This window comes from Xyrauchen texanus, chromosome 29 (genome assembly GCF_025860055.1).
Source record: "Xyrauchen texanus isolate HMW12.3.18 chromosome 29, RBS_HiC_50CHRs, whole genome shotgun sequence".
Classification (NCBI taxonomy): Eukaryota; Metazoa; Chordata; class Actinopteri; order Cypriniformes; family Catostomidae; genus Xyrauchen; species Xyrauchen texanus.
In genome coordinates this window covers 30,364,951-30,372,728 of record NC_068304.1, presented here as the reverse complement: position 1 = coordinate 30,372,728, position 7,778 = coordinate 30,364,951, and positions in this window count along the sequence as shown.

The following is a 7,778-nucleotide window of genomic DNA, read 5'->3' as shown; positions in this document are numbered from 1 at the left end:
CTAATTAAGAAGCCCCTTGAGAGAATTTTTCATTGAGACTGATGTGCAAATTAATATTAATCAAAGCTTGCTCTCCTTACCATGTCAAAATAAAAGATTGTTGTAGGTTTCCCTTCTTTTTGTCTGATAATTATACTCATGTGAACAGATGACTTCTCACTGATAGCTTAAAATATCCTTGATAATTATGATGCATTTATATTGAATACTTTATTATGAAATATGGTATACAGATAAACTACAGTGTCCATGTGTGAATCAGACTACATGCAGTGTAGAAACTTTGTCCATGGTTTAGTTTGTGGTCCAGGCATAGCTGTGAGGAAGGTAGATCATTTCTGAGGCCCAGGGGGAAGGCCGCAGTATGAAAAAGCTCCCTCTTCCATACAATCCGGATGTTGATGTCAGTAGACTGAGCATTGCTTTCTCTCAAATATTCCCTGTTGTCTTTTGTTTTTGTGCTTTTATGTTGAAGTGCTTGTTTAGTTCCTGTTTCCTGTTAGGTTTTTGTAGTTCTTTGTAGTTTCATTTTATGATTGGTTATCCCCTGATTGTTTCTCATTCCCTGATTGTTTCCCCAGGTGTTCGTTCCTTGTTTTCCCTTGTGTATTTAAGCCCGTGTTTCCCCCACTTAATTTGTCAGTTCTTGCATGTTTGTTATGCTTGGTTCCCTGCATTTTGATTTTATTCTGAGCTTTTGTGTTGATTTGAATAAAGCTGCATATAGATCCTCATTCCTCGCCTGCCTCGTCACACTTTCAGGCTCTCACCAGAGATGACTGCCTGTTGCGCTCCTCTGCACTTTTCTGTTTGCCTCTCTTGACTGCTTACAATGGTCTCTGAAAAAAGAAAATGTGTTCTCCCTCCCTCTCTTTCACACACACACTCAATCTAACATGCTTTTTATTTATTTATTTTTTTAAAGTGAGATCCCACATGGTCCAAGTGTTAGAGCTGTTTCCTAAACTACAGCAAAGCCTTGTATATGCTCAGGCTTTCAGAGTCAACATCACCATCTGTGAAGGCATTTGAATATCTATCGTGCCATGCACTTCCTTTGATCATTCTAAACAAGCAGGGATGTCTGGTGCATGGCCTGGGTTCACCTGCCCTGTTGCTCTGAGAGTTGTGCCTTTGTCTCATGTTTTTCCAAACACAATTTTTTGCACCCATCATCATTACACTGTGCAGATGAGAGGACATTAATACAGCAGGATGTTTGGAATTTAAGTTATGCTTATAAGTTGGTGGAAAAAAGCCTGCTGTGTATGGAACAAGCAGTTTCATTTAAAAGCAAAATACTTTCCAGAAAACAAAGAAGAACGCAGGCAAAAATTAAACAGATTGAATAAAATCGAAATAATACTATTGCTTTATTTCACTGTACAGAGAGTAGGGGTCTGCAACCCGTCAGGTTGGTACCAGGTCAGGTTTTGGGCTGGGTTTGGGTCAATTTTTACATGTAGGGATTTGGGTTTGTAATGAATTAAAACAGGCCTTCTGAACTTGTTTGGAATGCCGAACGAATGTCTTGAATTGTTGTGCTGTGTCTCACAGTTTATCCAGCATTTTTTGCAGGACCGGCACTATTTAAACACCTTGTCAAGTTAAATAGAACTTCAGATTTTCAAAAACTCATGTCGAGACACCTGAGCTCTATTGAATTTTTTGCATTGTATCTAGATTGTTTTTAGTGCAGGTCTCACAAAGATTTAACATTCTGGAAAACATTTCCGGCTCCTCAGAAAAATCCTGAATGAACTCCCGTATTCGCCCCGCTTAAATACCCGTATGTCCGGGGGCGGGATATGCAAATACCATCTGCCAACTTCTCATTGGCCTTTTTTCATAGAACAGAGGTATATATCGGTGCTCAAGAGAGAACCCTAGTGTCGCTTCTCTGACACAACTGATTTTATTCAACTAGCATCGGGGAACGGAGGTTACATACGTAACCTAGATGTTTTATTTAACTAGCTTTGTGCAACAGGCCACAGGACATTTAGCTGTTTATGCTTGTATGTAAGCATGGTTTTTCTGTTGAAGCCAGTGACCTTGCTAATTAAGAAGCCCCTTGAGAGAATTTCTCATTGAGACTAATGTGTAAATTCATATTAATCAAAGTCTGCTCTCCTTACCATGTCAAAATAAAAGATTGTTGTAGGTTTCCCTTCTTTTTGTCTGATAATTATACTCATGTGCACAGATTACTTCTCACTGATAGCTTAAAATAGCCTTGATAATTACGATGCATTTACAGTATAGTGAATACTTTATTATCAATAATTTACAGCACACCAAAATAAACACTTTTAAGAACAGATGAGCTAAAATTGTATGTGCTTTGTGGCAACCTCCCTAATAAGGTAGAGGAGAGGATCAGATTACTAAATTACATTGGAATGAATTAGGGGAAAGTGAGTTCAAATATTTCCACATATCAGATTTTGCCTACTCTTGTTATCAAAGTCAACAGCTGCCAAGCTGTTTGAGTTGGCTCTATCTGTAATGGGCATCGTCCAGAATATACCAAAGAACAAGGTATGACAACATTCCTTATAGGATTATGTTTGAACTAACGAGCTGCAAGCAAGCATTTTGAGTCAGCACATTGGAAACGGCATCTACTGAAACATGTAGATGGATAACTGACTGGTTTAGATGCACATTTCTGACATATGCAAGGCAACGTGATTTAAAGTGGAGCTTTATATTGATGTTCTTGAGATGAAAGAAAGAGAAAGTGGTGAGGGGGTGGCTCTGGAGATTACACTGGCCACACACTTCCAGAAAAGGGCATCAGTATGTTGAGAATGTTTATTGTTAGATCTAGTGATAATGAATACGCCACTAGCTGGTATCAAATCAGTTCCAGGTGGTTCCAGATTTGGCAGATTTGAGTCTTGAAAAAATTACATTTGGAAAAGGAAGCTTAGGCGAGACAAAAGTAGGCACAATGAATAATTATGATACCACACTTGGGGATTGTAAAATATGGCTTAGGCATTCATCAGCAATCTAACAGGCTGAAAAAGTTTTACTGAACTCGGAAAGTAAGAAATGCTATGAATGTGCCACAGATTCCATTCGGTTTTTAAATGTCTTGACATCTTATTATCTTGATGACATTTGTACAATTCTCAGTCAGCAATGTTCACTTCTACATTTCCCAGGTCAGGAAAATAAGATAACCCTCAACAGATCAACAAAACATATAGGGGTGCTTTCAATGCACAGATAGATGGGGCTTTAACCTTCACAGCACGACTTCCTTATTCACGTTTTCCAGAATTTCCTGTCCCAAAAACATGTTTGAGTAATTATCCAGACTTCTCTCTCCAGATCATTGTTGTCAATGCAAAGCTCATTATTTTCCAAGTGGCCCTGGCATGCCATGTTAAAATGCCAGCAACCTTTCATTCACTTGCGCAACCTATTACAAGTCCTAAGCCATTACCCTCAAATTTGCTTGTGTTAGTTAGCAGCTAGGCCATGGCTGGAGTAGAAAAAATTGTTCATTTATAGTAGCTGCAAGTGCTCTGTTTTATGTATGCTCTTAAAAAAAAGCCAGTTCTTATTCCTCTTTAAGTCATCTATTGTCTTGAATAAGAAAGGTGTGAACTTGAGGTACAATCTATCAAGTGCTCAGAGGCTATTCCCTCAGAATGTTTACAACAGTATAAGTGCTTACAACAGTAGGCTATAAGTAACATGTAACACTCGAGGTTAGCGCAGAAACTTGACCATGCTGTATGTTTAAAGGAAATGTTTGCCCAACAATCATAATTATCTCATCATTTAATTGCCCTTATGTCATCCCAAACTTGAATGACTTTCTTTTTCAAAAGACAAACTACATTTTGAAGGGACAAATCACATTAAATATCCTTAAAAAATATCTTTGTGTTACACAGAAGATATTAATATGGTAAAAGAAAAAACTAAATAGGCACAAAAAATATGGACATTCTTGTACAATGACGTTATACAAAAGTGTATGCCACATTAATATATAAGTAAAAACAAAAGCCTAGTTGAAGGTCTACAATGCACTTGCTGAACCCTTTAGGACCTATGAAGGCCAATTAACCTATTCAACCTAATTACACACATGCACACACATTCCCTCAGGAGATTCCTTCACAGAGAAACAAAATCACTTGTATGTACAAGAGACAAAGAATATGCAAGTCAACACAATTTGTGAGACTTAATGTCTCCCAAAGTTGTCTTCTTTATATTAGCAAAGCTTAGTATCACAGTGTGCAGAATTCCAACCAAGACACATGTGTGACTCTTCACTGTGAGATTAAACGATTTTGAAAACCTCAAAATCAATGTGTAATGAAAGGAAGGTTATGCATGGTTGTTCACAAACAGAATCCTGTTTTTAAAGACACAATCACATGTGTTTCAGGCAGGTGTTGAAAGTGGTGGCTCATCTTGAAATTGAATAGAAGTGGTCTGTCTCTGCTAATTAGTCTCTGATTTGACAAGCAGGAAATGTTCATGGAACAATGACGTCACTTGACGTGACCAATGAATTGTCATTGAAATGATCTATAAGAAAAGTGAAGTATGGGACTGCAAAAGAAAAAAGAAAAAAGAAAACATAAAATATCATAAAAGTGCTCCATATGACTTGTACGCTATATATCAAATCTTCTGAAGCCACACGATAGCAACTGTGTGAGGAACAGATCGAAAAAGTTGTTATTCACTAACAATCTTGACATCCACATTAGATCTCCTTGCCACGTACATGAGAGTTAATTAATAAGAGAAGTAGCGAAATCCGATACATGAAGTACTTACTCTTCTGAGATGGATCTTTTCAATTAATTGTTTAATCCAGTTCTAAAAATTGGTCTGCAAGTTGTATGGCCCACTTTTATGGTAACATTTTGTAATTTTTGAACCTTAAAATAGCTTTTAAAGTCCTGTGTGGATTCTTATTTCAGTGTAGTTACAGTTTTCAGTGTCAAAAGAATTTAGATCATTAGTTCTGTACAGCAGAATGCAGTGTCTCTAAATGCAGAGTACGTAGCCTTCGTAGAGCACCAACCCTGGTTGCGGAACCCTCGATGTGCCTGAAACTGCCCCTATCCACAATATAGTGCACTATTTCGGGTGTCCGCCATTTTATAGGAGTGTCCCAAATCTGAGTTTGCCACTCCTTCCCTACATTGTACGAGTGTACATTCGATGACAGTTATTTGCCCATAATCCACAAAGATTTACGAGCAGGGAGTTTACTGCTTCGTTCACTCCTGCAGTGTTTAAATCATTACTTAATTAACATGACATATAGAGAGGCAAAACATACATTTTAAAATGTACTCTTTATTTATATTTATACAGAATTGTGCCATTAAGTCAAAGAATTCTTTATTTATTAAATTCTGTTTATGATTAAATAGTAGGTTATAACATGTATGTTATGATAATTTGGTCAGATGAGATCTTGTATTGGAGTTTAAAGATACTTAAGTATAACAAATAAATACAATAATGTGTTTACTCTTTATATTAACATATATATTATAAATGACAAACAGAATGTTGATTTATTGCATATTATTTAATAAGAATAACAAGTAAGGCCCAAGTATTTTAAAAGTTCATATGTGACTTTGTTTCTGTGACAGCTCCAGAGCTCCAACGCTCTGTGTATACATTAGTGTATGAATTTAAAGACACTAATGTATACACTCACTCAATTCGTTCACTCACTGTTGAGATATAGTGCACTATATAGGTAATAGTGAATGAGCGAATGATTTCGGACACAGCCACTCACTTCGCCATATGATCGTCTTGCACCCGCACATCTCTCACGCGCACTCCTCGCACCCCTCACTATGCACACGCAGAAATGCTTCCTGTTCACACTCCAGCTGTCAATCACTGGAACGGCAGAGCAAAAGGTATTTACACTTAATTTGGATGTATGCATGGATTTATACAGTTAATAAGCCCGAAGTAGCTGCGATAGTTTCCAGTAAATGTGTAAAAACTGCTCATGACACACCGGACATAGCGCACTGATATATTGCTGCACTGATTTAAAAATGTACTCTTAAAAACTGATGTCATAATAGCCCAGTTAAAGAATCACCCTGAAAATGACCATCACATTACACAGAAAAGTGCTGCCTTAAATTGAAGCTGTGAATTTAATCTTAAAATATCATGAAGGTATTGCATGACAAAACTATAATTTTTTTCACTGTGCAGAGCAAAGAAAGTGTTTCACTTTGAAGAGCTTGATGCTGCAACAGTGATAGACTCAGCTTGAGTGACATTCTGTGACAGTGCACGCAGCTGTGAACTTCCGCTGTTGTAAAAGTCCCATTCAATAATTTCTCAATACTGAAAACCAGTAATGTAACGACAGGAATGTCGCCCATTGTAAAGAAGTAAAAGTACTTGTTTTTCCATTAGAAATGTACTTGAATAAGATTAAAAATTACCCACTTTTAAAACTACTCTAAAAGTAAATGTTATTCCCAAAATGTACTCAAGTAAATGTAACTTGAGTAAAAGTAGCACATTACAAAAACTATATATATATATATATATATATATATATTTCACCAGTAGAGGTTTAATGTGGAATAAGGTTTGGTGTTATTCACACGATATGAAGTTGGAAAGACGTGTGCTGACGGGTTATGTTTCCATATAGCCAGATTTTTCTTTCCATGCTCTCGCTTCAATTTAGAACACTTGATTATCTCATCAAAACAACAAAATTGTATTGAAGTGACAAGTGAGGATAAAAGTATGAATGAGCATTGTCAACAATGAAAGATTTAGATAAAGCAAATTACCACAAGATTTCAGTGATTGTTTTTAGTTAACCTCTAAACGCCACTTTTATCATGTAGAACCAAGCCGTTTTAGAATCCATCAACACCGATTAATCTGTAAAACCAATAGATTGGTCTACTTCTACTTTACAGCCCCAGTCTTCATTCACTTTCATTATATTTAAAAGAGTGTCCAGAACAGTCTTCAAAAAGTAATGGGGGTTTGGAACTACATGAGGGTGACATCATTTATGTTTCAGAATCAATGGAGTTTCTCTTCAGTTGCCTGGCTTACATGTTCATTCAGTGATGTATCCATTCATTCATCCATCAACACGATCATTACAATGTTTCTGATGTAATCTAGAAGGCATTTTTAACAGCACTCAAAAATAGGTTTCCTTCTGAATTGGTTTCCAACTGCCTCTTTAAAACTAAATATTGAAAGTGTTTCTCCTTTTCTTTATCTCATGTTGCCCAAAAATATTTTGTATTTTATGAGAGTGTTTTATGTTTGTGCATGCAAAAATGTCCTATTCTTGAACTCTGTGAGGGTATTCCATGCACCCTTTACAGATGTATATCACACAGAAGGCCTTACTCTTAGATTGTGTAGTTAACCACTTACACTTGGACTTCAGTCAAAATGTTACTTTGTGAGATACATCAGTTTCCTACTCTCTAAGGGAAAACTGGAATAGTAACACCCACAGTAAACAGCATGGTTTCTCAACACAAACCACATGCATACATTTGTACTGTTGCGGACACTTGGGCAAGCCCATTGCAAAAACACCTTAATTCACATGCACTCTCAGCTATCTTTTTCAGATATAGATGACCCTTATGAGAACTGTGGTGGTATCATGTTACAATAATGGTATCTGATGGTAAATGGATTATATATATATATATATATATATATATATATATATATATATATATATATATATATATATATATTTT